Below are 11,085 nucleotides of genomic sequence, written 5' to 3' on the forward strand. Positions count from 1 at the left end.
ATCAGCGGGGCGAGGGGACACTGGCAGATGGCACAAGGTGCACAGCAGCAATGCTATTCTGTGGAGATGCTGACTTTGACCTGCCTGGTCATGGGCATGCTGAGGCGGTGGGCTGTGCAGCACTGGGGCAGCTGGTGCTACGCCTGCACCCACCCCCCAGCCATGCCAGTGCCTTGGTATCCCCTGGCCAAGGGCAGACAAAGCCCCAGTGCTGATCTGGACTTCTTTGCCTGGGTCAGTTCCACCCTGGATCTTCTCCTGCACCAGCTCCTGGGGTGCAGACAGCCTCTCCCAGGGCCATTACAGAGCAGAGCGCCTCGGCGTGGTGCCCTGGGCCAAGCAGAGGCTGGCAATGCTGGCAGCCAGCGGGAGCCCAGCCGAGCTCCCAGCCCGGCAGGCACTGTGCAATTGCTGTGCTCAGCAAACCAGGATTTCCTGTTGCCCTGGGCCCTGCCTGCCCAGGCTCCAAAACACCCTGAGATGCACAGGGACAGCACAGGCTCCGAAAAGAAGAGCAAGAGCCCTGTCTGGAGCCTCTCGTGCTCAGTCGCAGGTGAACCTGAGAGCAGCTGCCATACGGGGCCCTTACCTGAACCCCCACAGCCTCAAGGGGTGGCACTGAGGCCAGTGGACCCTGAGCCACCCTCCCCGTCCCTGCATGGGTGATTTCTGCCCCTAGGACCGGGTGCACCACAGAGATGCCATTTGCAACACAAGGCAGCAATGCAGCATCCGGCAGCTGGCACTAGCTGCATGAGCCCTGAACTGCTGCAGGATCACCCTTACCTCCCACAACAACAGCATGGGATGTCCAAGGAACGCAGAAGCCAACCAAGCTGAACAGGACCCAAACTCCCCTGGCACGAGGGAGCCCTGCAGGGGCAGCACTGCACCAGCATGGGAGACCCTGTCCAGCCTGAGCAGGGTGGGCCCTGCCTGGGGCTGCCAGCATGGAGCAGGGGGAGGTGTGCCAGGGACAGCTGGGTTCTCTCTGTGCCAGACCCTGTCTGGGTGACCAGAAGGGTGAGATCAGGCTCCTGCAGCAATGCTACAGATCTGTGCTGGAATGGAGGCTGCAGCAGTCTCCTTCCCTCCATCACCTGCTTCTTCCCTCCATCCCCCTTCTCCATCAGCTGCTGTAAAGATGGACCAGGGAATCTGATCCTTCAGGGACTGGCCAGAGCCCCATTTATGCCCATACAACTGATTCTGGGAGCTTAAATTAAAAACAAAGAACACTTCAGTGAGGTTAGCTGGTAGCCAGTCCACGACTTTGGACAGAGCAGGCGTTGAGACTGTCTTGTCACTGCAGGAAGGGGAGCATTAGCAAAGGCTATAGCAACTGCAAAACAAAGTGTGCTGTCCTGCTGCAGCCAAGTTCTTAGAGGAAATGAAAGCCCAAGAGGTTTTGGGCTGCGGAGGAGTTCTCATCAGAAATAATTTCTCCCTTTTCTGGGGCTGCAGCATTGCCTGTTTCTGCGTATGTGATTTCGAATTCAGTATTAAAATGCATCTTTGTTTCAGTGGCCCAGCTTACTGAGTGGTACTGGCAGTTTTTGACTGCCCTGTTCTCAGTGTAATTTACCTCTCATCCAGTCCTAGGGAAGCACACAAATTCTGACAACGCTGAATGCTATGCAAGACTAAGTCCCAAGAAAAACAACAACAAACAAACCTTGAATGTGCCTTTACTTTTATCAACCAAACACACAGTCTAATAAAAACAAATATATATATTTTTTACTATAACTTATTCCCATGTGACTCCAGCACCTCCCTGGGCAACCCATTCCAATGCCTAACTACTCTTTCTGAGAAGAAATTTCTCCCAATTTTCAACCTGAACCTCCCCTGGTGCAACTTCAGGCCCTTCCCTCTTGTCCTAAGAGTTTCTGCTACCTATCATACAGGTAGCAGAAACTCTTTGGTTTAGAAGATACAGTATTATTAGCAGATATCTGGAGGCCACTTTCCAAGAGCAAATCCACATTTTATTAGTGGAAACAAGCTCTCTGTGGCATACAGAGGAGTAGCATTTTAGCAGACAGGCTTTGCATGCATTCTGAACTGCTTTGTTCAAGAGCAGTGAACAAGAACAACAAAATACCAGCAGCGAGTCTCTGAAAGCACTAGCCACTGCCCGCAGGATTAGAGCTGTGCAGTGCAGCATGCTGGATAAGCACACAGGTGAGTGTGATCCCTGCCAGTCCTGGTCACTGTGACGAATTCTCTAGTGCCAGGACAGGTCTTTGGAAAGATGTGAAGTCAATTTTTCACCAAAGTGGATGGTGAGCTGATGCTAAACATTATTTTCTGTGAGTTTCCACTACTGATCTCACAACAACAGCACAATTTCCTTTTGCTCATTACAGGAAAGAAATACTAAATAAACTCTGTAGCTTTCCTTAGTGAGCACTTTCGAGCCTGGCACAACACATCCCCACCTTATTACCAAGTGTGCTGGAATGTGCCCAGGAGCTTGGTTTGCTCAGCTGCAAAATACCTTTCCCCTGGCTGCTGAGATCCTCAGGGGCCAGTGAGCAACTACTTCCCAGTAGCCATTTGACAGCTGCAGAAAGGCAGGGCAGGGCTTCAGCTGCCTACGGTGGCGCTGCTGGGATAACCCAGGCTGGCAGGACATGCTGCTGCTAGGAGCCGGGCTGCCACATCGGCCGTGAATGGAAGGGGGAGCAGGGCTGACTCTGTCTGGCGTTGGCACAGGGAGCCCTGTGCAGCCCTGCCCCAGTGGTCAGGGATGTAAGCTGTGGCGGCCATGGCATAAGAATTTGTATCCTGCAGCTCAAGGCGGCTCAAAACTGGGGGTTTATCTCTGGGCTCCTTTGAGCAGGAAATCCACACGCACCAAGCGGCCAGGGCTCTCCAACACAGCTGCTGCTGCAGGATCCAACGCTCAACTCGCTTCCCAAGGACCAAACAGAATGCGTTTGGGTCCTCATCTTGTTGTGGGGATCATCTTAAAACACAGACCTCAGAAAAACTGCAACTGATTGAGCCGCCCACAGCCAGGTCCCTGTGCTCCCACAGCTCCACACTGCAGGGGTGACCTCCTGGCAGGGCCCCAAAGGCAATGCCACGGCCAGCAGCACGTCTCATCCCTGCTCACTGGGCTCTGGGATCAAACACACGCACACCTCCGCAGGGGCTGTGCAGCCAGACCATGTCCCAAGACACAGACAGGCAGAAAGAGCCTGCAGAGCTCGGGGAGGGAGGCAAGCAGAAAGCGGAGGATCCTCTTACCTCGGGGCCCGCTGGCCCAGCAGCCCCCAGCCCAACGGGTCCCTGCCACGAGCGGAGCCACCAGCGGGGCTGCACTGGCAGCGTGTCCGTGTCTGGGAGGAGAACGGGGACGGGAAAGAAGGCGCTGGCCCGCAGGTGAGTGACTCACTTCCCTCTTGACACTTGTGACATGGCTCAGACATGCCCCGGCTGCACCCTTTTGCACAACACCAACTCTCGTGGCCCTTCCTCGAGCAGACAGGCGGCTGGGAAATGGCTGTGCGAGCCAGGGCCTCCCTCGGGCATCGCCATCCTGTGCCTCGCAGGCCTGGCGCGGTGCAGCTCAGCCCAGCAGCACGGCTACACCGGGGCAGGGCTGGGCATGGCCACAGGGGGAGCAGGGACCCCACAGGTCTGTCTTCTGGGCCTCTCCTTTCCTCCCAGGCACCGGGGCTGGGACCAGCATAGCTGCAAGTGCTGCTGTGTTCAAAATGCCTCCACGGTAGCTGGCGACTTGCTTGCAGCGTCAAGATGATACTGCTTTGTGTGGGAGTCCCAGTATGGGCCAACACCGGCCAGAAAAACATTCCAGGCCGTGGCAGTAAGTTTCCTTGTCCTCTCTGCAGCATTATAAGCCCCTCTCAGCTCTTGTTCTCCTCTGTTCCACCAGCTTGGAAAGAAAGGGTAGATGGGACATGTGAGGGACCCACTCGATCTTGGCCTTGCTGCTGTAGTCCCCAGGGCATGTAGCTCTGGCAGTGTGCTCAGGTCCCATGTGGGAATTCCCCAGATGCGTATGGTGCACTGGCATCACTTAGACTATGGGCATAATATCCATCTGAGTCACTTACATTGTAAGGAGAGATCACATGTTTCTGTCTGCTCTCTGTATTCACCATGGGTTGTCTAACAAGGAAATATTGTTACGTTTTCTTTGCTGTTAAGAGCTGGCACTGGTTTCTGCAAGGAAAGAAGCATGAGGTTTCTGAGGGCTGAGACAGCCCTGAGGGGCCAATCACAACTGGTAGGTACACAAAGGCATGCTGAAAGCACATCAGAGCAGGAATACAACCTGCACTGTTATCAGAAGGAACCGGGTGTTTGCACATCCTGTAGTCTCCCCATCTACGCCTGCTAGACACCCAACTGCAGCGTATGCAAAGCTACTGTAAATACCCAGATTTCTCAGCAAAGATGCACCAGCTTAATTACAGCCATTCTCCACAGAGAAGGCTGCCAGCATGCTCTCATTGTGATTAAAGAAAACTAGGCTATGATAGGAGGAGCGTGGCCAGCAGAGTGAGGGCAGTTAATATCCCCTCTGCTTGGTACTTATGATATTGCACCTTGAACAGTTTTTGCAACCACAAAGGGACACGGAAAGCTGCAGTGGGACTGACAGACAGCTGCCACTTGGCCCGAGCCCTGGAGCACAACCTACAAGGAGAGGCTGTGGGAGCTGGGCTAGGATAGAGCAGAGCCTGAGGGGCGATCTGGTGGCTGCCAGCAGCTATTGGAAGGGAAGCTGCAAGAGGGTGGTAGCAAACACTTCTCAGTGGCAAATGGTGTGACAGGGGGCAACAGCCACAAACTGAGGTGCGGGGCAGTCAGGTGGACATGATGAGGTTTTCTCTAGGAGGGCCGTGCAGTCCTGAGCCAGGTACCCGGAGAGGCCAGAGGTCCCTTACCACTTGGCTAGATAAAGCCACAGCTGACCTCACCTGGCACTAGTGATAGCCCTACTTCAGACACGAGGTTGAATTAAAGACCTACAGCGGTCCTTCCCCAGAACATCGGTTCTGTGATTTGAACTGCAACAGGTGCACTGGGGCGTGTGCCAGCATAATTTTCCTTTACAGATGCCCTCCACATCATCAAAACACACTCATGCAAACTCAGTTCCATCCAGACGCACTGTTCCAAAGTGCCCAGACAGGGCCTGCGTGCATTTGAAAAGGATGCAATTTGACTGGACCCAAGAAGATGGGTGACAGATAAATCCCATGAATTATTTTCAGGTTACAACTTTATCTGTTTTGGTGAGAAGTGTTTTGGCTGTGAAGCAAGGGACTTTGCACCTTAGTGTTAATATTTAATACTACATCTGGACTTCTCTGCTGCTGCAGGACAACCGAATATCTCAGAAAGGTAATTTGAATGAAGCAGGCTGACAGAGAGGCTGGTAATGCATGAGGGGCCATTTTAATGGTAGTGAAGAAGTCAAGCCAAAGATCTCCTGCTAGTAAAGAAAGACTTAATTCCCCCAAATTCTTATGCACCCGTTCTTGCCCGAGGAGTCTGAAGCCCTCCAGCTGGTGTGATGGGGGGGCCTCCTAGCAGGGAGGCTGCCAATCCTCAATAGCGAGTCAGGCAACTCAGCAACGTGCTGTGCAAATGCTAGTCGCTGAGGTGCTGAGATCAGAGCAGGAAAGATGAGCCCAGCCCATAGGAGCAGCACACCCAAACATCTGCCCATCCTGTGTACAATGACAAGTCAGGACTGTGGAGATTCATCTTCCAAAGGGCAAAAGGAGTTACCAGAGAGCCGAAACCACACGAGCTGCCAGCAGCCAGAGGTACGCTGCCACAGCAGGAGTTCTAGAAAACCAGATTTCAAACACTCCTGATGTAGCCATGCATGCTGACAGGCCTGAGGATAGCTTGCTGGTGCCCAAGCAAGGGATGATGCCCCATTTCTGCTTGTGAATTGCAGGTCTTACAGCTCAGCTGCCTGACCAGCGGAGGTGTTGCTCGCACTGTCAATTGTAAGAGGAAAAGGAAGCTGAGACAGCCCATTTACTCTACGTAACAACACTGCAATAGCCCATCAGTTTTTTAGAGAAACTTGCTATGCTAAGTTGTATTGGGTTTATGTGGCAAGATTTTGGTAACGGGGTGCTGCAGGGGTGGCCTCTGTGAGATTTCAGAAGCTGCCCCATGTTAGATAAGGGCCAGTTTCATGCGGTGCCAGAGGGACCCACCACTGGCCAGAGCCAAACCAATAGGCAACATTGTTTACGCATCTGTGAGAGCATGTTTAAGAAAGGGGAAAAAAACCTGCTGCACAACAGCACCTGGGAGAGTGAGGAGTGAAAACCAGCCCTGCAGCCACCAAGGTCAGTGCAGAAGCAGGGCAGGAGGTGCTCCAGGAGCCAGAGCAGCAGTTCCCCTGCGGCCTGTGGAGAGGCCCCTGGTGGAGCAGGCTGTCCCCGTGCACCCATGGGTCCCACATGGAGCAGATCTCCACATTGCAGCCTGTGGAGGAGCCCTTGGTGAAGCAGGTGGAGGTGGCCTGGAGGAGGCTGCGGCCCATGGAGAGCCCAGGCAGGAGCGGGGGGCCTGCTGGGAGCTGCCGCCCATGGGGGACTCATGCTGGAGCAGTTTGCTCCTGGGGGATGGACCCCGTGGTACGGAGCCGTGTGGGAGCAGTTCTTGAAGAGCTGCTGCCTGTGGGAAGGCCCCGCAGGATCAGTTCGGGAAGGACGGCATCCCGTGGGAGGGACCCCACGTGGAGCAGGGGTAGAGAGTGACCGAGAAGGCGCAGCAGAGACGAAGCATTAGGGACTGACCGCAGCCCCCATTCTCTGTTCCCCTGCGCTGCTCAGAGGAAAGACATAGAAGGGGGTGGATGGGGGAAGGTGTTTTTAGTTTGCTTTTAGTTTCTCACTGCTCTAGCTTGTTAGTAATAGGTAATGAATTTTATTAATCTCCCAAGTCTGTGTTGCCCATGACGATAATTGTTGAGCGATCTCCCCATCCTTATCTCAACCCTTGAGCCTTTTTCATCGTATTTTCTCCCCCTTTCCCTTTGAGGAGGGGGAGTGAGAGAGCAGTTGTGGTGGAGCTCAGCTGCCCAGCTGAGTAAAAGCACCACATAAGCCCAACCTCTCACAGTTTCTCTAGTTTCAGTTATTTTAAGAGAGCATAGAAGGACTAGCAAAATAAATTCTCTTCTGGAAGATGAGGAGAGCACCTGAACTTGGTCTTTTCCACATGGGTCCCTCGACCCAATGTTGCCGTGGCTATAGCTAATCCCCCACAACTACAGTTATGCTCCTGAAATACAAATTGCACATGGCAAGAGTTGCTATAGCCCAAGGAGAAAGGGTGGAAGAAAGGGTTTTTCCATGCATTACAAAGACGGGACAGCTCTTTAGGAAAGAGGAAGGGTGGAAGAAGAAGATACAGCCACACAGACAGTATAAGAAACGTTATGTTGGATCCAAGCCGCCTAGCTCAGTGCCATGTCCAACAGCAGCCAACGGATGATGATCAGAGAAGAAAGTGAACACAGTATAGTGCGTCCCTTATCATACTCCACCAGCATCTGCCAATATGTGGCAGAAACTTCCTCAGCTAGCAGTTACACTGGGATCTTTATAAAGCATTTATGCGAACACATGCATGGATGAAAAATTATTAAACACTTCTGTCCTCAATGATAGTCTATGCTGAGTTCTGCAATCCACCATAGGAAAAGTACTCATGTGTCTTTTCAACCAATTTCTTGCTGTTTTCCCCCCCATTACCTCTTGTTCTCACGTTCAGGAAAAGAACATCTTTTGATGTCCTGGTTTCCCTCCGTACCACTGCTTGTTTTCACATACTCTTTTTGAAAGGCAATACACCAAAGCACGTATAAAAATAGGCATCTATGTAAACTGTAAGGCATGTCCACAACATGGCTTCATAGCAAAGATGACAGTATTTTCCATTTCACTCTGTGTCTTTGCCACTGTACGCTGATTCATTCAGCCCTGTGGCCGAGTGACTAGGACATGGCTCCTGAGCAGCAACAGCTCATTTAGAGCACCAAATGCATGCACCAAACTAAGATAAATGTTAAGTAATACAATGGTTTATGTCTCAGCAAGAATGGATTTCATCTCTATCTTACCACTCAGGCTTTCTGCAGCCATCAGGACTTGGTTTAGGCTTTACCGAACAGCTTTTCCACCCAGAGAAATCTAGTTTACCTGGCAAGCATCTGGTGAAATCTAGACCTAGACCTGTCTACATGTTCAGGGGGACACTCCACTCATCCCTAGACTATAAAGTAGCACCAAACATGGAAATCCTGCACCCTGTCCCCTTTAATCCAAAAGGGAGGAGGTTCCTGTTGCAGTTTCCCTTTTGTTATTTTCTGGTACAAGTAAACTTGCAAAGGCCCTTTCCCATCCCACTATCACTGTCCAGCAGAAAAATCCCCACAAACTGCAGATGAAGGGGAAGGCAACCCCCCTGCTTTAGAATGGAACCAAAACCTTCAGGAACAATTTCTGGATTTCTAAAAAGAGCTGGACTCTGGTAGACCATGGTGTACCGTCTTTGGAAATCAGACACATAAGACGAATTATTTCCACAGAAAACTAAAGCCAAGACCCTCCTGTAAGGTGTCTGTGTACTGATCTGGTACCTTTTCTCCTTCCCAAAGAGAAGAAAAATCCTTACTCCTACCAATGTATTTTCTTGTCCTACATAGCAAGGACAAATACTTTAGTCTACATGGATCACTGACCCAAAAACAGCTCTAAAGATGGAGATATGAGGGCTTTTAGGACCTGCATCATTTCTATCTCTTGTAATTAAACAGTGAATTAAAATTCAACCTATCTCACTGCCTTGGCATACGTTGCAGAGGCCAGGCAACAGCCCAGCCTGCATCTATTGGGCATCCACATTGTGTGTTCATTTCTTTCCCACCCAAGAAATTCAAAACAGTTTGCTTTTACAAAGCCTGAATGCAAGGGGAAGGTGCTTTTAGTTTCTCACTGCTCTAGCTTGTTAGTAATAGGTAATAAATTTTATTAATCTCCCTATGCCGAGTCTGTTTTGCCCATGATGGTAATTGTTGAGTGATCTCCCTGTCCTTTGAGTCCTTTTCATTGTATTTTCTCCTCCTATCCCTTTGAGGAGGGGGAGTGAGAGAATGGTTGTGGTGGAGCTCAGCTGCCCACCTGAGTAAAACCACCACAGAGAAATACTGCATGTTCAGACATACAAACATATCATAGGCAGAACAGGAAGAAAGGAAACAGGAACAGCTAACTTGAGAATGAGCACCATTGTTTATAAGCCACATGTTTTGCTGCCCCAAACGAGTCACACTCAGTGGAAAAAATGACTCAAACTGAAGAAGCTCAGAAAACGAATACTTCAGTGACCTGGGCCACAGGCTACACTCTTTAGAGAGTGTGGTGTCATTCCACTGGTCAAATCTCAACCATCTACATCTATGAGAAGCGGAACCAGAAGCTTAACATGGGTCTTAAAAGCATTTCAAGTTCTCATGGGACTCATTGTAAGCTACCTGGAAAAAAACAAATGTGTAGAGAGATCTGAAAGGTCTGTACCGTGGGTCAGCAAAGATGGTAAACTGTATGAAAGGAAATGCTACCAGAAAGACCAATATTTCAATATCAAAAATAACGACTCTGGGAAAAAAAGTCACTGGGAGGAATCTCTAAGCTAAAAATAGTTTCACAGCGGAACCAGAGCCAGCCAAATTAGAGGGACAGCATGTCCTCTGGGTGAGAGACTCCAGCTGGAGTCTCTCACATAGCAGTGCTCTAATCCTCTGTGCTACCGCCCAGCACCGTTCCTTTCTTACGGCTCTTCATCTAGGAAGCAGAAGAGCGTCTCAGAGATACCACCACAACAGTTACCTAACATTTTCCCCACAGTAACCTTGTGTAACTGTTGCCTTTATAAAAAGTTGTGTCCCACCAAAGTGTTCCCAGTTAATGAGGGAATGGGCTATGCCAACAAAAACCAATTTCAGTGCCTGAACACAGCCATGCTGCATAGTTCAAAGTCTCCCATACCTATCAGCCCACTTTAGTCTACTGCTAAATATTGTTTGGCTCTTGTGTGTCACCCAGATGTCATCAACATATTATTTAAGCTGTGTTTTGACCCTTGAGGCTCAGCTTGAGCTGCAGGTTAAACCTAGCAGGACAAATGAGGTAAAAAGAACTGTATTTCTCTATTTACACAAAAAATTGGAACCACATTTTACTGTTTTAAGAGCTAGTTTATGTATAAAACACCAAAATACCTTAGTTTTATTAGGAAAAGATGTTTCACTTTACATTCAGTCACACAGTCCAGTTCATTAGAGGAAAAGAAGAAACAAAGGCAAGTGGAGAACACACCAGCCGCTTTTCAGCAAATTCATTTAAGCCCTGGGCCCTGTCAGAAAGCACTATTTCTTTGGAAGCTACTTTCTGTAAGAAAAGCAATTTTCTGCAGGAAAATCTGTATGGTAACACAACAACTTGATTATGTCACTCCTCGGCAGCATGCAGAAATAGAATGCAATTAATCAAAACTTATGGGTTGAGACATTGGAAAATGGACACATCTCTTCAGGGGCAGCAGAACCAATCCTCCTCAAGAGAAACCTCAACTGCGCCCTAGACAGAAAGAACAGCACAAAGGATTGAACTCAACTGAAGATAAGGGTATAGAAGATGAAGTCCAAGTGAAGGGAGCAGTGAGGAGAAAGAAAAGCCGTATCTTCATGGAGGCAGCTACCACCAGGACCCAGGTATGGGGACTGCCATCAGGAGAGAAGAGAAGAATCTCCAAACTCAGCCACAGGTCTCCAGAGGAGATTGTCAGGCACATGTGAATCTGTACTATACTCCACTTTGAATACCTTTACATACTTCAGAATCTCTTCAAAACTTAAATGCACACCTGAAGTAGGCTTTTAAAACTAAAATCTACCATCTCTTATGAGGGAAAGTGTTCATGCTGAGCAGCCGTAACATCTCAGTGGCCATCACTCAACTCACACCCTTGCAATTGTATTTTTGAATAATTCCATGCAAAAAGAACGGTTAC

The sequence above is a fragment of the Cygnus olor genome, chromosome 23 (assembly GCF_009769625.2).
Source record: "Cygnus olor isolate bCygOlo1 chromosome 23, bCygOlo1.pri.v2, whole genome shotgun sequence".
Classification (NCBI taxonomy): Eukaryota; Metazoa; Chordata; class Aves; order Anseriformes; family Anatidae; genus Cygnus; species Cygnus olor.